This window comes from Malania oleifera, chromosome 5 (genome assembly GCF_029873635.1).
Source record: "Malania oleifera isolate guangnan ecotype guangnan chromosome 5, ASM2987363v1, whole genome shotgun sequence".
In the NCBI taxonomy this organism is placed as follows: Eukaryota; Viridiplantae; Streptophyta; class Magnoliopsida; order Santalales; family Ximeniaceae; genus Malania; species Malania oleifera.
The window spans coordinates 54,258,831-54,283,673 of record NC_080421.1 but is presented as its reverse complement, the minus strand read 5'-3'; positions in this window follow the sequence as shown (position 1 = coordinate 54,283,673).

Here is a 24,843-nt window from a genome sequence, read left to right as displayed (position 1 = left end):
GCCTCCTCCAGTATAGTTTTCCTGATTTCAGTATCTACAGGAACACAAAGCCTAGTATGAAATTACAAGGCTCCGTCATATGATATGCTGAATTACTCACCCTGACCATCCCGCACTCTAGCCATCACCTTTGCCAACTCTGCATCATCAATCTGAGCTGCTTTGATCCTCTCGTATAGCATAGGCTGAACTACTAGATTGGAAATGACCGCCTCTGGACCCTCCTCTATTAACTCTAAATTGAGCTTCTCCAAATCCATTAAAATTGAATGTGGAATCTCCATGGTTGCCAGTACATGTCCCTCTGATTTCCTGCTCAAAGCATTTGCCACTACATTTGCTTTTCTTGGGTGGTAACTAATCGTGCAATCATAGTATTTAATAAGCTCTAGCCACCTTCTTTGCCTCATATTCAACTCTTTCTAGGTAAAGAAATATTTCAAACTCTTATGATCCGTGAAAATATCGCACTTTCCACCATATAAATAATGCCTCCAAATCTTGAGAGCATATACCACTACAGCAAGTTCTAAATCATGGACATGATAATTCTTCTCATATTCTTTATGTTGTCTGGACGCATATGCAATGACCCTGCCATACTACATCAGCACGTATCCAAGACCCTTCAAAGAGGCATTACTGTATATTACGAACCCATCTTCCCTTGAAGGAATAGCTAGTACTGGAACTGAAACTAACCGTTGCTTTAACTCTTGGAAACTCCGCTCACTGTCGTTAGTCCATTCAAATTTTACATTTTTCCTCGTAAGTCGTGTTAATGGACCTAATAGCTTGGAGAAACCATCCACAAAATTCCGATAATAACCTGCTAATCCCGGAATTCTCCTGACTTCCTGAATATTTCCTGGCCTTTCCTAACTCACCACTGCCTCTATTTTACTCGAATCAACTGATACTCCTGCTTCTGAGATCACATGGCCGAGAAAAGTAACCTGCCTTAACCAGAACTCACATTTCTTGAATTTTGCATATAATTTCCTTTCCCTTAATACCTGCAACACCAGTCTCAAATGATGTTTGTGGTCCTCAAAACTTCTTGAATAGACCAGTATATCATCAATAAATACCACCATAAACTGATCTAAGTATTGATGGAATACCCGATTCATCAAATCCATGAACACCACTGGTGCATTAGTAAACCCAAATGACATCATTAAAAACTCGTAATGCCTATACCTGGTATGAAATGCGGTCTTCGAAATATCTTCCGCTTTAACTTTCACCTGATGGTAGCCTGATCGGAGATCAATTTTAGAGTAGACGTGGGTCCCCTAGTGTTGATCAAATAAATCATCGATCCTAGGGAGAGGATATTTATTCTTGATTGTCAGTTTGTTTATCTCCCTATAATCGATGCAAAATCTTATGGTTCCATCTTTCTTTTTCACGAACAGAACTAGCGCACCCCAAGGCGACACACTGGGCCTGATGAGACCTTTATCCAGCATATCATGTAACTGTTCTTTCAATTCTTTTAACTCTACTAGGGCCATACAGTATGGTGCTTTCGATATTGGTGCAGATCCCGGTAACAAGTCTGTAGTGAACTCAATCTCATGATCTGGTGGCAAACCAGGCAATTCTTCTAGGAATTCCCTCACTACTGGTATGTTAGCTTGTCTCAATTCTTCTTTTGGAAATTCTTTTATGTATGCGACATACCCCTGGCAACCATCTTGTAACAATCTCCTCACTTGAATAGCTGACACTAGCTGTGGTGAGGCACTCACCCGTGAACCCGTAAATCTAAATTCTGGCTCACCTGGGGGTCTGAAAATTACTTCTTTCTGATGACAATTAATACTAGCGTGATAAATAGCTAATCAATCCATACCCAGTATCACATCAAATCCCTACATATCCAGGACCACAAGATCGGCTAAAAGCACTTTCTCCTAAATACTTACTAGAAAATTCCGAAGTACCCTCCTGCATCTAACCACAGATCCCATCAGCGTACCCACAGAAAGTTCTACATCTAGTAGCTGAGTCTCTACCCCAGTTATTCTTACAAACCCCACCGATATAAAGGAATGGATGGCACCTGTATAAAAAAAAACAATCATTTTATATGGTAAAGTAGTAAGAGTACCTGTGATCACGTCTCTAGTCTTCTTAGTGTCTCCCGGTGTTAATGCGTAGACCGTCGCCGGCGCGGTGTTCCTCTGCTGACCATTGCGAGGCGCTTGATATCCACCTCGAAACGGTCTAGGAGCCTGAGCACAATTTGACGGCGTCTGACACGATCGAGCCATATGACCGGACCTTCCGCATCGATAACAAACATTTTCCCCCAGTCGACACTCACCAGGATGTCTCCGTCCGCATCTAGGACAAATGGTAGGAAGTTGTCCACCCTGAAATCCCCTATGCTCCACCATCTACCTCTGGCCTCCACTAGATCTACCTCCTCTCCAAGGGCCTCGACTGGGACTCGCCTGAAAACTCAAGGGTGCAGTCCCTTTCCTCTGACTTTGTGTCTCCGTCTCTCTAAATAGACTCTCCTCCTCTATAGTGGCCCTGTCAACCAATTCTTCAAAATCCTGGATCCTCAGTACTGCCACCTGTCTGTAAATGTCTTGCCTCAGGTTCCTCTCAAACATTCTGGCCTTCTTCACTTCATCGGGGACAATATATGGGCAGAAACGCGAGAGCTTGATAAATCTCGCTGCACACTGCTGGACAAACAATGATCCCTAGGACAAGCTCAGAAACTCCTGTACTCGAGCCTCTTTGACTGAGGCAGGATAATATCTATCGAAAAACACGTCCCTGAAACGAGCCCAGGTCATCAGCACTGGTATAGCACTCTACTCCTCCAACAATCTGGTGGCTACCCACCATCTCTCGGCATCCCCCGCCAGCCTATACGTAGCATATAAAACTCTCTACTCGTCAGTGCAATGAAGTACTGTTAGAATCTTCTCTACCTCCTATATCTAATTCTCAGCAACTGCAGGATCAGTCGCTCCAGAAAAAGCTGGCAGATTCATCTTCATGAATTTATCTATTGTGCATCCCTGAACGGGAGATGGGCCTCCTTGCTCTCTAGAATTCTGCACTATCTCAGCCATAACTTGATGAGCCACACTACGTAGCATAGCATCTGAATCTCCACCTCCTACATCAGAAGGACCTGCTCCATCATCCCCACTGGCGTGAGCGCTACTACCTCCTGGGTCCGTCCTGCAAACATATAGAACACCGTTTTCAAAATCCTATTTCCTACACATAAACTTTTCCCCTAAATCTTATCCCACAATCTAATCCTGCAACCTAAACATATGACTCGTCAACAGTTTACTATAGTTTTCTTGGAATTGTCACCTTAGGAAAAACACAGAAACAATCACAAAATCCTGTATCCAGATCATAGAACAAAACCTCAAAATTTTCCCTATATTCTGGTATTGTTTTCCACTGCATTCCAGAGTCTACAGAACCTAGCAACCTAGGCTTTAATACCAAATTGTAACACCCTCAAAATTTCTCTAAATTTTTTTTTCTATATCCATATATATATATATATCCATACTTAAGTAGCGGAACACAAATCACATAACCATATATATATATATATATATATATATATATATGTAAGTACTATACAATACCAGAATCCAATATATATCGACCACAGCCATACAAAACAAATCCCTCCAGCATCATCTACCCCAAAAATACAAAACTCTGTCTATATACTCACCCTATAACACTGGTAATCAAAATACTCTCTATCCGCGAGCTAATCTACTCGCCCGGTTGGCTCAACTGAAAAATGTTAAAGTCATGGGATGAGTCGACACTCAGTAAGTGGAAATATGCTATTACTAGTGTGTGGCAACTAAGTTTGGAATACTGTTTAAATAACAACTGAATTGTAGTACAATAGTAAATCTGTAAAGCATATCTTTCTTTTCACAATTTAAAATGTAATTGTATCATCTGTGTTTTCTACTCTTCATACTGCTAATATCATACTATACGCATCACATACTGTAAAACTATATACATATACATAATTGTGCCTTATCCCTGGAACTTTGTATGTCATGATTTAACCCTTCATGAAAGGGTTGTGTGGCCTGTAGGTGGGACTTTATCTGGTCGGCCCTCCAGATAAGTCAATATACTCTACACTACCTTAGCTCAGCCAAATTGCATCCACTTCTAGGCTCGAGATTGGTTGCTACTTGGTCAAATCGGCCCCCTCCACCCAGCGAACTGGGGAGCTGCATACTCTCCGAGCATGGTTGACGGTACCCACACACTATCTGAGATATGTGGTTGCACTCTATCTGTATCTAGCATCGGTACCGTGCTCTGTATTCTTTGTCTATAATGTATCTATATGTAATCTTCCTCAGGGATCTGATACTATATATATACATACATACTCTTTTACTATTTTCATCATGTTTCCAAAATTACCATAACGCTATTTTTCTATACTGTAAATACTGTAATCTCTATATACTGTATCTGTAGCATCTTGATGCTATCTCTGTATATCTGTCTGTATTCTCTGTCTATATACTCTGTATGTTATGGTAATAGCAAACATGGCGTATTATAAACACTATATATACTGTTCTGAGTAAAGCTGTATACATGTATATGTATATATATATACATATCTATTTTATGAAACGATTCGTATAAAAGTTGTATATGCATGCATATCTTTCTATATAATCTCTGTGAATATATAACTATATCTATATATTCTGTATAACACCATATACTGGAAAAACTATATAAACTGTATATACTATCTATAATTGTGTATTCAGCATAGTATGATATACTGTAAAAAAATATATATAAGTTCTTCGTCACATAAATATTCGCTCAGGCCACACAAGCATTTAAAACTCATATTCTGTAAAATTAGGTAATAAGCTAGTATATACATATGTGTAAAATCTCTGTTAACATTATAACAATTCCTAGCATAACATATTTCCCTTACCTTAGCTCTAAAAAGCCTCTACTAAATTCTGACCCTATACCCGCAGAGTTCTCCACTCAACACCCTGAAAATCAAATCCCCCAGAACAAAACATCAGTATTTCTTCGTGTATTGTATTTCTTATAACTGAGGGAAAGACAAATACTGAATAAAATGCCTTACCCTGAAATTGGGATGAAATCCAAACCAACTCCACCAACGATCAACTCTAGTAGACTTGCAGAGAACTTCGCCAGGAGCATCGTGGTGGCTTCAGATCGTCGATCCGGCGAGAAACGGGCCCGGAATCGAAGAGAGAAGTGGGAGAGATCGTAAGAGAGAGAGAGAGAGAAAGAGAGAGAGGAGAGAGAGAGAAACACTGAAATTGAATAAAAATCCAAGTTTTTCACTATTTATAAGGCCAGATTCATCAACGAGACACGTCACCTCGTTGATGAGTCCTTAAGTAATTTCATCGACAAACCTTGCCTCCTCGTCGACAGAATTCAAACTGCCCAAAACCCCTCTTGGTATCTTCTCATCGAAGAATCTTGTCTTTGTCGATGAGGTCCTCTTATGCCTTCGTCAACGAACCCCCTGTGTTCTTCGATGAGACCCCTAAAAATTTTCTTCCTCTTTATTATTCAAATAATATTATTATTCAAGTTGTTACATTACCTAGTAGAAATTTAGGAGAGAGTATTACCAGTTGACCTAATTGTGCTAGATTTGCATGGATTTGTTGTAATAGTGGGTATTGATTGGCTGGCTACTAACCATGCTAGTATTGACCGCCATATGAAAGAGGTGATTTTTAAACCACCAGGAAAGCCAGAATTCAAATTTGTGGGATTGCGGGTGCAATCGCCACCTTAGTTAGTGTCAGCCATGCAGGTGAGAAGACTACTTCTGGATGGATGTCAGGGGTTTATGACTTATGTAAATGAGGTGATAGAAAATGAATTGATGCTTGTTAGCACACCAGTGGTTAAGGAGTTTCTAGATGTTTTTCCCAAGGAACTACCTGGATTGCCTCCCGACTATGAGATAGATTTTACTATCGACTTACTTCAATGGACGGTGTTGATCTCTAAAGCTCTTTACTGAATGAATCCAGAAGAATTGGGAGAATTAAAGGATCAGTTACATGATTTATTGAATAAAGGGTTCATCAGGCCTAGTGTATCGCCCTAAGGAGCTCCAATTTTATTTGTGAAGAAGAAAGACGAGACTATGAGGATGTGCATAGATTACTGAAAAATAAACAAAGTAAAAATTAAGAACAGGTATCCTCTACCCCATAAAGACGACTTATTTGATTAGTTTCAGGGTACACAGGTCTATTCCAAGATCGACCCCAGGTTAGGGTATCACCAGGTGAAAGTTAAAACTGAAGATATTTCAAAGACAGCTTTCAGGACCAGGTATGGGCATTATGAATTTCTAGTTATGTCATTTGATATGATGGATGTTCCTATTGTATTCATGGATTTGATGAATATAATCTTTCAACAGTATTTATACCAATTCGTTATGGTTTTCATTGATGACATACTGGTCTACTCAACGAGTTTTGAGGAGCATCAAACACACCTAAGGCTAGTACATCAGATGCTCAGGGAAAATATATTGTATGCCAAGTTTAGCAAATGTGAATTATGGTTTGAGAAAGTTGCGTTTCTAGGGCATGTTATATTAGGGGATGGAATTTTATGGATCCCAGCAAGATAGAGGCAGTAGTGAATTACGTCAGGCCATGGAACATACAGGAAGTCAGGAGTTTCTGGTACTAGAGATTTATTACCAATGATTTGTAGAGGGATTCTCAAAGCTTCCAGGATTTGAAGTTGAGGCTCGTCGCAGCACCAGTATTGACTATTCCATCGAGAGGTGATGGTTACGTGATCAACTATAACGTGTCTTTGAGGGGACTCGGATGTGTATTGATGTAGTAGGGTAGAGTAATAGCATATACCTCTACATAATTGAAAGAATATGAAAAGAATTATCCCACTCATGATCTAGAGTTGGCTGCAGTGGTTTATGCACTGAAGATTTGGAGACATTATTTGTACGGAGAGAGATGTAAAATATTTTCATAGCATAAAATTTTAAAGTACTTTTTCACGCAGAAGTAGTTGAATATGTGGTAAAGAAGATGGTTAGAGCTCATCAAGGATTATGATTGTACCATCAGTTACCATCCAGGTAAAGCTAATGTGGTAGCTAATGCTTTAAGCCAAAAATCAGGAGAAACAACATAATTAGCAGTAATAATTCAGCACCCGATCTAGATGGACTTGGAGAGACTTGGCATGGAGTTAGTAGAGAGTGATCACCAGACATTTATTGCCAACCTGGTGGTGCAGCCAACGCTATATGAAAAGATTAAAGCAACCCAAAAGAATGATGTAAAGTTGATGGAGTTGATAGAGAAGATGCACGACAGATAGGGAGAGGAGTTCAGTATTTTGGGTGACGAAGCTTTGAGGTCCTGTACTAGGCTATGTGTGCCTGCAAATGAGGATATCAGAAGGATGATCCTTAAGGAGGCTCGCAGGTCCCTATACATGGTACATCCAGGTAGCACTAAAATGTATAGGGATCTCCGAGAGTATTTCTAGTGGAGATGAATGAAGAGAGAGATTGCCAAATTTGTGCAGCAATGTTTGACATACCAATAGGTAAAGGCTGAGTACTAGAGACCAGTGGGCCAGTTATAGACTTTATATCTCATAGTGGAAATGGGGTCACATTTATATGGACTTTGTGACGGGTTTACCATTGGTATGGCAGGGGCAGAATGTTATTTGGATGGTCATTCATCGACTGACGAAGATTACTCACTTTATTCCTATTAAAGTCAACTACTTCATGGATAGACTGGCAGAAACATATATTCAAGAGATAGTATGATCACATGGTGTGCCAATGTCTATAGTATTAGATCGGGACCCATGTTTCACGTCACTATTTTGAAGGAGCTTGCACAAGGCTCTGGGGTCTCAGTTGTCATTCAGCACGACATTTCATCCTCAGACAGATGGGTATTTAGAGATGATGATTCAGATATGAGAGGATATGCTACGGGTATGTGTGCTGGATTTTGGGGGTAGTTCGACCCAGTATCTGCTGCTGGTAAAGATTGGATATAATAACAGCTATCAAACCAGCATTGGCATGGCACCTTATGAGGCGTTTTATGGTAGGAGATTTCATTCTCCTCTATACTGGGATGAGGTAGGTGAGAGTCAAGTTGTGGGACCAGAAATAGTGTAGCGAGCATATGATAAAGTCTGGCTTATTAGAGAAATAATCAATGCAGCTCAAAGTTGGTAGAAAAGATATGAAGATAATAACCATCAGAAATTGGAATTCGAAGTAGGAGACCATGTATTTTTTAAAATAGTGCCACTGAAAGGTACTATGAGATTTGGGAGGAAGGGTAAGCTGATCCCTAGGTTTATTGGCCATTTCGAGCTACTTGAGAGAGTGGGATCAGTTGCCTACTGGCTAGCCTTACCACAAGTTTTATCCAGAATACATGATGTGTTTCATGTTTCTATACTGAATAAATACATCATGGATCCCTCCCACGTGGTCAGTTATGCGGGGATAGAACTCAAAGATTCACTAGTTTATGAGGAGATACCAGTGCAGATCTTAGACAAGAAAGAATAGGAATTGCGTAATAAGAAGATTCCATTAGTAAATGTCCTGTGGAGGAATCTTGCGGTGGAAGAAGTTTCATGGGAGCTTGAGGAAGAAATATGACAAAAATACCCACATCTATTTAGTGGGGATCAATAGTAAATAGGAAAGGATGCAGGTAAGTATCTTATGTTTCTTTTGTGCAGGTTAGTTAGTATATGTAATAATTTTATGTTAGTAGGTAGTGTTTTGATTTTGGGGGAATTTTTATTTTATGTATATCATGTAACCTCCCAGAATCCGGATGTACCCACGGTATTCCTCCACCATAAGTGAGGGTAAGTAATAAATAAGTAGCCTATTTTCCTCAAAGGATGGTGTTCAATATAGATAGTAAATTTCGAGGACGAAATTTTATAAGGAGGGGAGAATGTGGAGACCCAAAGAATTATAGTAATTAAATAAAAAACAAGGAGAGAAAAGGAATTTTAAAAAGAATATTCAGTAAGGTCTCGTCGACGAGCAGGCTTCTTGGGCTCGTCAATGGGGATGCGTGTCTCGTCGACAAGACAATACCAAGAGGGATGATTTTAGGGACTGAAACTCATCGACGAGGAATAAATGTTTGTTGATGAACTCTCTTCATGGACTCGTTGACAAGGTAACGTGTCTCATCGACTAATCCGTGTTTTATAAATACACTAACCTTGGCATTTCATCCTGAAATTTTGCATGGAATTCTCTCTCTCTCTCTCTCTCTCTCTCTCTCTCTCTCTCTAAGTTTCGTCTCCCCCTCTTTCTCTCTTCATTTTCGGCTTCAATTCTCTCCAATTCAATGATGAGAAGCCTCCACGCTACTCCTAGGAGGATTCTCTTCTGAAATTAGAAATAGCTTCCTAAGAGGGGGGGGTGAATTGGCTTTTAAAAATTTCTTTTAACTTCTTTTAAGAATCCTTAATTTCTTTAAACACTTAACCAATTCTTTAACTTGTTAGTTTAATTTCACCAATCACACAAGAACTTAGTTCTTTTGTCCAATCAATAACACAATTAAACAACCAATCAATTAAACACAATCTTCAAACCAAACAATCAATTTAATTGCCAAATACAAGTTAAACATCAAACAACCAAACCAAGATATAAAGTTTTTAGCACTTTGGTAATATAAAATCTTGAGATTGTTTGTTTGTTTATATAAGCCCCGTGATTATGAATTTGAAAACCTTGTGAAGAATGTAATTTAATATTCAACAATCCTTTTACAAACACAATAAAGCTTTTGTTGTAAGCCCTAGATATAAATTTTAATCAAGCCCTGTATATATGGATTTGCTTAATATGATGTTCAATACAACATTCAATCACTCTTTCCAAATATTCAAAACTCAAATAAACTTTCAGTTAATTTATCTTTGAGTGTTTAACCAAGAAATGTACTCCCGTATGGTTTCCGCAAGATATGGTTTCACCAACGTACTCCTTTTCGGTTTCTGCAACCCAAATCAAAATTAATCTTTAAGTTTTCTTAATTTCCAAATATGCGTGGTATATTTGATTTTCAATTTAAATCATCCACTCAATTTTAAATATGTACTGAAAATAAAAATAGGGAAAGAGAGAGTGAGACGGAGATTTTTACGAGGTTTGGCTTATACCCAGCCTACGTCCTCACCTTTGGCAAACCACCAAAGGATTCACTAAACCTATTCCATTGACGGGTGGAATAAAACCGATTACAACATTCCTTTTTTAAGGCTAAAGCCTACCTTCTCCAAACGATATTCCCTCGTTCGGTCACTCCTTACATAGGCTAGAGTCCGCCTCTCTAAGCAATATCCCTTTGCTTAGCCAACGATCCAAACACCTTGGAACGTCAATGAACTACAAGAAACATAAGCTAAAATCTGTGTACAAGTATACTCTCTTAAAGAGCAAGTTAGTACAATTTCAGCATTATATACTTAAATGTAAAATATCAATAGGAAATAGAATGAAGCTCAAGTGTAGAATTCACCAATATCCTTCTTAGAAGAGGATTAGCCATAGGAATTCAAAGGAAGAAGGATCAGCACTTCAGAATTCTCAGCAAAAGAATTTTTCAATGAGTGAGCAAGAGAACTTAGGAAGAACAAGAGTACTTTTAGCTCCTCAAAACAGATTTTTCAATTCTTGGGGTTTTTTTTTTTGTTTTGCAAAACCATGTATTTATAGGCTTTCAAACTTGCAAAAGTTTCCTTTAATAATTTCCCTATTTATTAGAATATTTAAGGTTCAAACGGCTATAATTTAAAACATTAGAATTTTAAAAATTTGCCCGTTGAACAGTGTTTAAATATCTGATAGCAGTGACCCATTTCAGTGTTTTAGCCATAACGTTTTCTGTATAACTCCAAATTAGGTGTTCTTGGTGTCAAAAGAAAGCTAAGAGAAAATTATACAACTTTCATGTTTACAACTCTTTAAAATAATGAGTGTTTGATAGAGAAAAATTTACCTCAATGCAGCTTTATAAAAATTGATAGCATTTGGGAAACTCTTTTTGGTGTTCTTTATTCCAAAAATGATTCTAACCTTTTTAAAATAATTTTTGACCTTATAAAAATATTATTTAGGTATTTTAAAAAGTATCTAGGTCTAAGAAGTTAACCTAAGAGCTTCAAAATATTTCAAATGATATTTTAAACATTAAAGCACTTACATGAGACTTCTAAAATATTAATATTCTAAGTTCTTGAGTCTTCATGCTTTGTCCTTGGATTGAATCCATCTTTTCTTCAAGCTTCCATATTCTTTGAGCTTTATTACTTTGCCTTTCTTTGGATCTTTTGACTTTAATATGCCTTGACTTTCAACAACTTATTCATGTCCTCATGTTCTTCAACAAGTAAATCATGTCTTGGCTCATTTAAGCTTGATTTGATCCTTGTGAGCACTTTGACCTTGCTTCCATCATATTTGATCCTTGTGGGCACTTTGACCTTACTTTCACATATATGAACCCTGAAATATCATTACTCACACAAATACATTAAATTTCACTTGTTTGTTAGCATCAAAACAAGATAACAAGATTTTAAGCCTTGTAAGGCCAACATCTTCAAATCTACTAGAATAGTTCGTTGGTTAGGCCAACTTGGGCACCATCCCAAAATCTGGGTAAGTTGGTTATTTTGAGTTTTAAGAGATATTTGGTGTTTCTGGACTAAATAAAATGCTTTAGATAATATAATACTGAATGTTTGTTGGAAAAAAGGCAATTTTAGGGTGTTGAGTTGAGGAACACACGGGTGTAGGTTGGAATAGTTTGTGGGTTTCTCAATAAGTTAGGTAAGAGGATAAATTAAGTCAGTATTTTTCGTGAAATTATTATGAATTAAACAACATTTATTTTTAGGAAAATATGTATGATATAGAATTATGTTTGTGAATACTGTTGTTGAACAAGGAAATGATTTTAACACATGTTATATGGAAATGCGATTTCAGAATAAATTATGAGTTTATAAGGCTATGTACATTTGTGTGGCATAGGTATAATATTTCCATGAAAATTATGCTATATTGAAATATTATGAGTTTTCCCAGATAAGTATGTTATAACAGTTTTCAGGAAAAACCTAAAAACAGTACAGGAACTATGTTTAAAAGATTATGTTAAGTAGTGCAAGAATATAAGATTTGTACATTATGAATTATGCCGGCGTAAATGTCATGATTATTATGTTATGAAATATGCCGGCGTAAATGTCATGATTCTTATGTTATGAAATATGTCAGCGTAAATGCCATGATTTTTATGTTATGAATTATGCCGGCTTTGATGCCATGATTGCGTATGATATGAAAGAAAACATGAAATATGTTTATGTTAGATATTACTCTGAACTACAATACAATTATGTTTTAATGTGGAATTTATTATATGTTATCAGAACTCGGATAGCTTAGTTCAGTTTTATGAAGTACAATACCGTAACTATATGTTTACGATTATAAATATGTTAGTGCTACCACACATCTTATGTAGAGTCTGGGAGATGGCAGTCGATGTGGCTTTATGGGAGTGTCATAGTTCCCCTGGTAGTCTGGCACAGATGGAACAGGCCCATTGTACTTACATACTTAATGTTTGACTTAGCATGGTTGGCCAACCATTGCTAGGTCTCACCTTCGAGCTACACAACTCTGTCATGTGGGGGGTAAGACATGACAATAGCTAACTAACTATCTATCCTAGGTAATAATTCAAGTATGATATGATTATATAAGATGATTTCTCACTGCATAAATTTAGTATGTTACGTTATGTTATGATAAATCATCTTTTATTCAAATATGATACAACTATTTATACCAGTTATGAATTATGTACTGTTTATATGTATATCACGAATAATACTCATGTTACCACACAATGATATTAGTTTATCTCCCTTATTGAGATGTTTCTCACCCTATCCATATAAACATTTTAAGAAATCTAGCTAGAAGGGCAAATAAAGCTCTGCAGCAGTAGGAGTTGGTCGAGCTGCCCTTTCAAAAGGTTAAGTAGATGAGATAGGGTCAGATGGGTTTTCGTGATTATGACCCTAGGATACTTTTTGGTCTTATTGGGATGTATGTATATGTATATGACAGATTCAGTAGAACTCTGGTATGGTTTCTGGTGTTTTATAGCATGTATGTGATTTTATGTTTTCCGCTACTTAAGTATCACAGTTGTATGGCAGGTATATCCCTGGTACCCATAGGTCCAAGTTGATCATGACTACAACAGTTTAGCTGGATGTTAGAATTATTAATATTATTATTACGTGAGAAAAAAAATAAATGTATAGAAAAATAGGCAAGTTGTCACACGATGCCCTCCTGAGCACCTGTGCCCCTCCATCTTCTATACTCTCTTATATAAATAGAGCTGCGCTTAGGGACGAAGACTAAAGTGGAGCACGACCAGCCCTCCTAAATTCCCACTCGAAATCGTTGGCACTAGAGGGTAGAATCATCTGCACAGAGGTAGGATGGCACTGGGGAACAACAATAGCTGGTGGAAAGGATGCAGAATCCACAGGTGCCTCGTTAGGTTCCACTAATGCCTGCTAGTGTACCACCCACTACCTTGGGCCCGATAATATGGGACGCATTGGTGGAAGTGCTCCGAAAGATAATCACTGCTATAGCAAACTATGATGACCTCAGCAGTTTTAATGCAAATCCAGTCCATATTTCTAATTCAGAGTCAGAGTCAGAGAAAGATTGAAAGGACATAGTGGCTGTTCAGTTTATGTATTGTGCTTCTGTGGTATTTTTTTTTTCTTTTCTTTTATTTTGTAGTTTGTTTTTCTATCACACCATGTTCTTCTCACACTTTTAGTACTCATAAGGTCATTTTATACATTGTACTACCCTTTGATATTAATGAAATCTACATTGTGTTTTTGGAATCATATGTTGTGCTACGGTGTATTATTCCATGCATGCTATTTTTGGACTATATATATTTGCTATAGGTACACTGGTTGACTTCACTACACCATGTGTCGTGGTTCCTCCGTTCTTCCCAGGTTCTTTCTTTTCACACTTCAGTGAGGACACTAAAGTTCTAAGTTGGGGGTAGGGGGTAGGCAACACTACATGGCATGGCACTTCTTAGCACAAAAATGACAAATTCAAAAATTTTCAGCGAACATTGTTGATTATTTCATGATTAACACTGCTTTATACCCTTTACATACTTGCATATAACCTAGAAGTTACATGTGTAGACCCATCACTAAAATGACCATGTTATGCTCACTGACAATGCAGTGGGTTATTTGTGTATTAGTTTCTTATTATATGGCTAATCTAGGATTTGTAAATCTATGTTAGTTGGCTAGTGGTTCATTGGTGTTAATCTGGCTATATAAACTCTAGTATTTACATGGTATCTCATAAGGCTAAAAGACACTTACACGTGATTCAAAGCACTTAGGGTTCCTTGAGAGCACGAAGAGAACACCCGTGGCGACTATGACACCTTATAAGATACTGTTGAGCTGTTCGTTCATTTCTTGAGTTGCTCTAAGTTTTTTAAACTCAACTTTCCTTTTTCTGGTTATTCTTTGTATACTAGTCTTTATTTGTGACTTGCTCTCTTAGAGGTGACATCTAGTGGGGAGATAGAAACCTAGGTTTTGTAGCCTACTCAGGATGTGAAGACTAAACCACCCTTAGAGATAGATTTATTTCATGGACTCTTCTTCGAGTTTAATTCCCAGTGGTGGTATGAAGATTCAAAGAGTTGTAATGATTTTCCTAGCTGACCATGAAAAAGGAATATGTAAAATGAAGAAAATGAGCAGAAGAATGAGTACACATGCCCTATGAATACAACAAAGGTCAAGCTAGGGACACGACACATGTTCTACATGTATGAAGATTCTTTAATTGCCCAATGCCTAAGGTATATTTATGCCCAATGCCTAAGGTATATTTATGCCTGGTCTATGAATAGGTTGATGTAGGGTGGTTTATTTTGGATATGGTGAGTAGGTGAGAAGATACTAGGGGGAAAGACCCGACACCTCACAAATAGGCTAGATCTTCTTCAAACTAGTCCACTCCATATCTTTAGCATTTGTTCCTTAAAATATGTGGGATGTTTGATCATGACACTCTTCCTCACATATAATGAGTGAACCTATATTCTTGAGTGTTTTTTGAGGATATACCAGTGAGGCTGGGTCAAGACGACCGTTCGGTAGGTATCCATGGATATCCTAAGTGTAACGATTAGATTTTTGAGTCCTATCTTGTTTTTTATAATGAAAAATACAAGATATTTAATATTTGCCGAGTTTGTATGTAGTATCAGTATTGCATGTATTGGAAAAATTATATGGCGTCACATGGAGACTTGAAGGGAAAAGAAGAACCAAATTAATTTCTTTGTATTAAATTTTATTTCGGGTCTGTAATAATTAATGCATGTCATGTATGGTAGGGACTATAAGCTCAAGACCATAGATTGACCTTAGGGATCGGTCAACCGACGTTAGTTTTTTGGGCTTAATTCAAAAGCTTCGACTGTAGGGAACCGAACAAGGACCATAGCTGACCTTAGGGGCAAAAAATTGGAATATCACTTGCCTCAGTCGACTGAACATCACAAGGTCATTTGACCACGGTCGACCGAACTAAGAAGTTGACTAAAGTCAAAGCTTTGGTCGACCAAACCTTAGCAGTATTAATGCCTCGGTCGACTGAACCTCCCTAGGGTAAAAAGTTTCACCATTTGGTCGACCGACCATAAAATGAACTGCAATGCTTTACTCGACCGAACTAGCATGTGGGAAATCCCAATGCCTTGGTCGACCGAACCTTTAGGTTTAATATGACTTGGTCAATTGAATACATGAAGTTTGGTCAACCGAACTTAGTCTAGTCAACCGAACCTCGGAGGTTCTGAAGTTGCCTCAAGTCTGGTCGACCAACACCTCAGTTCAAAGACACCCTAGTCAACCGAACTGAGTGACCCGACCGACTGAACCTTAAAAATGGTTGACCGAACCTCTCGGGTTAGTCAATTTTTAATTGCAATAAGACAAGGTTAATTTTATCTAACCTTCATTAATCTTTTTTAAAAAGACTCCTATGTCCCTCAACAGTTATATTTCTATGAATGTCTATAAATATCAATTCATTTGGAAAGATTGATGATGGATTAGAAAATATCATTAGCCAAAACTCTCTAAATTTCAAAGCCCTTGTTTTATCATATACAAACCATAAATTCATCTCTTACTCATCCTACTTGCAAAAATCCTTTGGTAAGTGTATTATTGAGATTGTTTATATTGGCTCACACTCTCATCATATGTGTTTGATGTTGATTTTTTGAGAGTGAGCTTGAGAGTCCCCTTATGATTTAATTCATAATTCTTCAGTGGGAATACTCTTTCGAGCCTGTGAATCTTGCATTATTGTTGCAAGTATTCAAAGGCTTGTTCTTGTGCTTTGTGAAATATTTTTCAAACAAGCTTGATTTCAAATATCTCTTGTGTTAGAATTTTGAGAAAATCATCTTAGAGATATTTTGATTATATTCTCTGAAAATCTTTGAAACCCTACTTGTAGTTGAAATATATTTACATATTGTTTCAAAGATAGATTGGTAATACACTCTTGCATTAGATTGCTTATTGACATTAGACTGAGTGTTATTACACATATATGCACTGAGCTTATAGTTCTATCATTTGACGTGCATTGATTATTGGTTGTGCGCATTGGTATATAATTTGCTTGTATTATAAGCACATATCTTTGTACACAAAATTTGTATTGAATATCTGTTGTATTCTAGGCGTGGCCTGAGGGGTGTTGATCTAACCCGTAAGGATCAGTAGGGCCTTCTCTGCCCCATAAGGAGAATTTGTAAAGATGAAGGTCAGCCCTAGGAATTTGACCTAGTTGTAACCAGTGCCGCTCCACCCATTAAGTGAGCATTAGTGGAATCCTCGGGCTTGCGAGCTGAGGTGGGGACGTAGACACTATTGGCCGAATCCCAATAACATATCTAGTGTTAGTTTTATTTTCCACAATTTATTTTCTACACCTGTATGTTTATGTTTATTGTTTGAATATTTGATTGGGTTTGTGATTACATAGAAAGACCCTAGGTGTGTGTAATACTGATTGTGGAATCTAGCTTAACCTAGGAGATAAATTTTCAAATACCCAATTCACTCCCCTCTTGGGAATACACCAATTCCAACACACATGTCTTATGATTTCACCTATCTATACTCGAATATATATGATTACATTAACTCTGAAGTATAATTGCTGGTTGACTCTCTGTGAATATATTGTTCTTGATGGTTGTATAATATTGATACTTGCATGAGTGATTTGCTTCGAAGTTGCGTGTATAGCAAACTTATGTATGAAAGAGCTTCTATGTAATTAGGTGATATTGTTGTATATGAAATGGTATATCTATGTTGCATGTGTTTCATTTAATGTTCATTGGAATTGATGTTTGTGGGTATCCCCCTGCAAACCCTCATGACACTAGAACTCATCCATTAGGACCAACCTGGGGGTTTAAAGCCTTATTGAATACGGTAAATGAAACCGTGTTTCCCTCAAAAGAAGAAGTAGATAGGATTTTATAATTTTCTTAGATTTTGCTTTGCTCAAGGACTAGCATAGTGTAAGTTGGGGGTTTTGATGAGTCCCTAAAATGCATGATTTTAGACCCTCATCTACCTTTCTTTATCCTTACTTTATTATGTAATTACCCATTGTTATCATTGTTCGAAGATATGCAAGGTTTGTTGGTTTTTTCAAGGAAAATAGGTTAAAACCAAGGATTTAGGCATATGAGAAGTTAAAGGAGAATTTGGAGTCCACAAAGCTCAATTCAAATGATCAGCTAAGTTCTTAAAGCCTCCAATCACCAAGAGAAAAGAATACTACGTTCGACCAAGTGGTGCGACTAGCAACACAAGGGACGACTAAGTCATCATCTGCAGACTCCAAGGTTTTAGACTGAAGGAGAATTGCTGCAAGGATCAAACAAGTTAAGATACTGAAGCATGGTGATGCCAAAACTATCGAGAGTATTGACAAAGTGTTTGACCAAAGAGACCATGAGGGGCGACTATGTTGAGTTCCTGAGATTTTTTGAAGTTCGAGATACTGCAAGTCTCGACCATCAAATCAACTAGAAAAACCCTTTGGAGTGACTTAGTTGAAAGTATTGAATATTCAAATCCCTAATTTCCCTCGAGTCTCAAATAGGGCGTGAACAAGGGGAGCATAGGAGCAACTTGGTCAACAGTGACGATCTTTTGCGCAAGATTTTTTGCAAATTTTCCTAAACTGAAAATCAAATCTTGTAAACCCTAGAGCCTATAAATATTTGTTACAAATATGAGCTCTGGGTTCCCCTTTGGGCAATTATGGGTTAGCGACAAACCTAGAACACCATTAAGAACCACTGTAGAGTAGATTTAGTTGCTTTCCTTTACATTTTCGTTACGGTTCTCTTTTGTATTCCTGATCGTTAGTGATAGACGAATATGTTTGCAATAAGAAACCATTTATCCTGCTTTTCTTTACATGCTTTCAACTTACATGCTTTAATTTACTGCTTTGGTTTACTGTTTTGATTATGATGAAGGCTTGCATAAAAGGATAAGCACTACTATAGTCTCAATCAGTTAGAAGTAGTTGGCTACGGAGCCATGGAGGTGTTTGTGTGATAGTTAAGACAGGGTATACTCTGGTCCCTGACCATACTCTGGACGGTTGGTGCACCCTTTCTACCTTGTGCCCTTGAATGACCCTCTCTGGCTTGGCCTTAGATTCTCGGGTTAGTACTTTTATGTATAGCTAGTTGAGCATAGTCAGAGGCATGGCGCCCAGTGGATGATTCATAACTAAGCATATCTTTTTAGGAGTAGGGTAACTTAGATGTTACATGCTTTCCAGCATTTGTTAGAACACTCATTGCAAAATACCACCTTTTTCAATTTCTTTTTCACGAGGCAACAATAGACTAATTAAGAGAAGGTTTATAAATGCATGGTTAAGTCTTTGTGGATCAACACCCGACTTCCCCACTTTCTACTAAACTTGGGATTGTTAGGTAGTATTAATATTTTTTTTGGTAGTTCATGACCTAAGCCATGGCGACCCTACCAATTATTGATTTGTAGAGTCAAGTGATGCTTCTTATATAAAAGATTTGGAGGAGGAGAACTCCAAAATTAGACACACTGAGATCCTTACTGTGGTTAGTTCTACATTTAAGGAGTATGAGGCATTCTAGAAGTATATGAAGGCTTTGAACAAGTTTGCACACAAGTCTTTCTGTGATGGATTCTAGAGGTGTTGGGAACAATTCAAGACCAAGTTCCTTAATATTGATGCAGTCGCATAAGTTTTGCTAAGTATGACCGCTAAGTATGACCATTGCATCCCTGAAGACGAGGATGGTGATGATGAGGATGAGAAGAGTAAGGGAGAGGATTCTGAGGAGAAGTAGTTTGAGATGCTTGTAGTAATGATAGCTCTTGAAAATTATATACTGCCAAAGATTAACTAAAAGTGGAATAGTGATCCCAAGAGGGGGGTGAATTAGGTTATTAAAAATTTTAAGATCCTTTAAGAAATTTTTGAGTTTCTTGTTTTATTAATCACACAGCTTTATCAATTCACACACCAAAACTGAGACACACCACAAGTTAATTGAAAATGTAATCCAACAATCAACCAAATGATATTTCAAAATAAACAATCACAAATACTTAATCAATCAAAAATGATGCAATACTTTGTGCACTTTCATCTCTTGTTAGCAACCCAGTAAATTGTATGCAAGCCCTATTTTTGGAATGAATTTTTCAAGAAAATAAGTAATATAACATTCACACTCTTCCCAAATTCATATTTTAAATAAACCTTCAGTTTAATAGGTTTTGGGTGTTGATCAACCAACGTATTCCCTCACGATTTTCGCAATCAATGCTGATCAACCAATGTACTTCCTTTCAGTTTTCACAAATCCCAAAAACAAATTATTCTTCAGTTTATTTAATATTCAAACTACGTTGTATATATGTTTTAAAAATTTAAAGCATCCACATAGTTGATATGTTTGCTGAAAAATAAAGAGAGTAAGGGAAAGAGAGTGACACAACATTTTTTACGAGGTTCGGCTTATCCCTAGTCTACGTCCTCGCCTTTGGCCAATACCACCAAAGGGTTCCACTAGTAATGCTCTTTCTGGGTAGAGCAACTCGTCTACAAATTTCCCTCTTTAAGGGCAGAGCACCCTCTCCAAGTGATACCCCTTGCTCAGTCCAATGATCATAATACCTTGGAATCGTCAACAATCTACAAAAAAAATAATCAAGAGATTTTGTACACAAGATGCTCTCCAATAGATCTGATTAGTACAATTTCAAATTATATACTTCAAAGTAAATCAATATGAAATTGAAATTGAAGCTCAAGGGAATTTATCACCAATTAATTCTTTCAATGAATAAAGGATTCAAAGTTGAAGCACAAACTTAGTGATTGAAAGTCAGTAAAACTCAGTAGAATTCATGAGCAATATGTGGGCAAGAGATCCTTTAAGCGATGAGAGCAATTTAGGGAGTTTGAGAGCTGAAATTGATGCTTGGTGAATAAAATCAATGGCCTTGGAGGCTATTTATAGATTTGGAAAAGTAATTTACTTGGTCCCTGAGTTTACTTGGAGTAGTGCCCAAGTTTTAATCAAGTTTGAGCCCCAAGCAATCAAATTTAAACCCGTTATAAAAAATTTGAACTTTACCGCATGGCAGCAGCCTTTCACTTTTGGTCAGGCGCCTGTCAACTTAAAACTCATTTTAATTTCACAAGTAGAAGGGTGGCAGACGCCTGATAAAACCTAGTAAGACTTCTCATTTTACCACGTCAGGCACCTGTCAAGGTTTGATCAGTAGCTGATGACCTTCTATCTGTCCATCTTAAAAACATTAAATATGTCAGCCTATTGAGGGTTTTCAGTCAGACTTCTGTCTAGTTCAAAAATATTGTTTTTAAGATTTCTTTGTAAAAGCTCTCTTTGGTTCTCAAATCATGAAATTTTGTTTTGTTTACTTAGAAAATATTTGCCAAGATTAAAAATTGGGTCTCTTGGTCTCTTATATTTAATGAGCTTCAAAGAATTTCATATTAATATATACTTGAAGTACTTACATAATATGTCCTATAGCTCTTTCAAATTTTCAATTCTTAAACTCCTTGAAGTCTTCATATATGAATTTGTTTACTTTGAGTTAGTCCTGAACTTCATCTTTCTTTGAGCTTTCACTTGAATTGATGTAAGCTTTTGAAATATTCCATGTGATCATTCGATGTATGCCGAGCTTTCATGAATTTAAGCTTCCAAGATATGTTTTTCCTAAAACACACAACCTTGAAGCATATTAAATTTCCTTACTTTGTTATCATCAAAATGAGAGTCCTAAGCCTTGTTAGGCCAACAATCTCCCCCTTTTTGATGATAACAAATAAGGAGAAAAAAAAAGAGTGAACTTTAAAATTCCCCCCCCCCCCCCCCTTACAATAAGCATAATAGATAATTTCAGAGTGCATTTACAAGATACATTATAGCATTAAGTCCATAAGATATCATTTCTCAAAAAGTATAGCATCAAAATTCATAAGATATTATGCATATCAAGTGCATGATCTTATTTTGCTCATAATGATACTACCCCTTTTGACATCATTCAAAAAGAGAGATACAAAACATAATAGACATATAAGAGCTCATACAAAAGAAGAGTGTACAATACATCCATAGTAAACAAGAAGTGTGCAAAAAGTCATAGTCTTAAATTCAATAACATCACAAAAGATAGATATCTAAATCAAGTATTACGATTAGATCTAGTAGCACCATCTTCATCATCTGCATCTTCTTCTGAGCCTTCTTTAGAGGCTTCATCTTCTTTCTTAGTTTCTTCAAATTCTTTAGCAATTTGTTCCTTGGAGGCTTCACCACTCTCCTCATTTTCCTCGGACTTTTCATTAGATTCAACATCACTAGGCGGTGCAAAACTGATGTCCATAGGAGCTGCACCCAAGGAAGAACTTATATGTTGTTCTATTTTATCAAGGCGCTGATCAAGTGAGGAATATTGAGATTGCACACTAGTGACCATCTCCTGAAGTGAATTAAGGCCAACTCTCATGTCATTACTGAAGCTAGAGTAATGTTGATAGAACGAGAGGAACCATGCAAGCATGTCTGCTTCCTGTGGAGCAGGGATAGGATCCTCTAGAGCTGGTGGCCTATTGCCTTTGTAAATCCATCGTTGTGTGTACTTCTTATAACCCATCAATTTTAAAGTGGTGGAGGAAAATAAGTCGTAATGGGTCCTTTTCACAAATTTGGAGGATGGTGTGATGACTTGATAGTGTGCAACAACAAGTATAGAATCCCACCAAAGGGAAGAACAATGCATGGAGCTTCCATCTTCATTATCATCCACTTAATCATAAGACTAGTCAAATCCAACTTTTTCCCTTTGGGCAAACACCACATGACAAAACAATCTAAGAATGAAACATGGTCATATGATACGGCTCTAGGTAAGATATTGTAAGCAATCAGCTTGTGTAGGATTAAGGCTTGAAGATTGAGTTGTTTGTAAAGTGGAGGATTTCCAAAATATATGGGTTGATCATTCATGACAAGTGGCAAAAATTCTTGCGAAGTGAAATCTTGCTCCATAATCCATTGTTTTTCTACAGAATTGCATTCAGACTCTCCTTGTTTTATTCAAAGTAATTTTCCTAAGGATTGAGGTGTGAGAGTAAAGGTCAGTTGAAAAACCTACTTCCTTCTTCACCATATTGGCATAGAAAACTTTAATCGAGTTAGGATAATATCACGTGGCTTGATTTTTGATGAATTTGTCCTAGCCAATATCTTTGAATAAAGACAAAATTTCGAGAAAATCATACTTAAAGAAGGGAACATCCAGAACTTTACCGACTATAGGGTTGATGTTTAGAATATGATTTCAATACAAGGATTTTGCATAAGCGAAGGTCGGCCATTTTTCAATTTCATCGTCACTAGCTTGTCAAGAGGAGGAAGCCTTGTCTTTGTGTCCGGTGGTCTTTGTTCGTAGCATAGTGAAGAATTTCCTTAGAATCAAAATCCAAAACCCTGGGAGTTGATGCTTAGGGTTTGATGTAGTGAAGTACAAACGGAGGAATGGAAGGATTTATGTAAGGAGAAAGAGTCGTTATGGAAGGAGAGAGTGTTTTGAAGATGGATGGAACAGAGTCATGTGGCTGATGTGTTTAAAATGAAATGTTTCTCGTGTTTAAGTAGGTATTCCACCGCGAGTCAGGCACCTGCCCCTCAAAGAGTCAGGCGCCTGATGACTCATATTCATCAGGCAGTAGCCTGGCAGGCACCTGCCTCTCAGGTGACAGTCGCCTATCATGCAGGTTGTTGTGAATTTTCTATTCTAAATGACTTCACGAACATGCAACATCCCTAATTCATGTCTAATAAATACAAACCGATCCTCTGAAAGTGGTTTTGGTGAAAATATCTACTAATTGATAATTTGTATTAACAAACTCAAGGGTGATTTCTTCCTTTTGTACTTGATCTCTTAAGAAGTGATGTCTAACATCAATGTGTTTTGTTCTTGAGTGAGATAAAAGATTTTTTGAAATATTTATAGCACTTATATTATCACACTTAATTGGAATCATTTGATATTTTAGATTAAAATCTTTTAATTGTAGTTTCATGTATAATGTTTGTGCACAACAAGGCTGCTACATATTCAGCTTCAGCTATGGATAAGGCTACAAAATTTTACTTTTTAGAAAACCAAGAGACTAGTGAGTGTCCTAGAAAGTGACAGGTATCACTAGTGCTCTTTCTATCTATTTTACATCCAGCATAGTCTGTATCCAAGTAACTTATAATTTCAAAACTAGTGTCCTTAGGATACCATAATCCTAGATCAAGAGTTCCTATCAAGTATCTTAGTATCCTTTTAACAACAATTTGATGTGATTCTTTGGGAGCGAATTGAAATCGAGCACACATGCATACGCTAAACATTATATCTAGTCTACTCACTATCAAATATAATAAGCTACCTATCATGCCTTGATAGTATTTCATATCAACGGGTTTTCCTTTTTCATCTTTATCAAGACTTATTGATGTACTCATAGGAGTTCATATAGGCTTGCTTCCTTCCATGTCAAATTTCTTCAGCATGTCTTTTATGTATTTAGTTTGATTTATGAAGCTTCCATTTTTAGCTTGCTCGATTTGTAATCCAAGAAAGTAGTTTAATTCTCCCATCATGCTCATTTCAAACTCTTCTTGCATGCTTTTTGCAAATTCTTTGCAGAAGTTTTCATTTGTTGCACCAAATATTATATCATCAACGTAGATTTGGATTACAAGCATGTCTCTTTTTTTTTGGATTTAATGAATAAGGTACTATCTATCTTTCCTCTTGAGAAACCATTTTCTAGTAAGAATTTACTTAACCTTTCATACCAAGCTCTATGAGCTTGTTTTAATCCATACAAAGCTTTGGTTAATCTAAATACATGATTAGGTTGTTTAATATCTTCAAATCTTGGAGGTTGTTCTATGTATACTTCTTCATTTATAT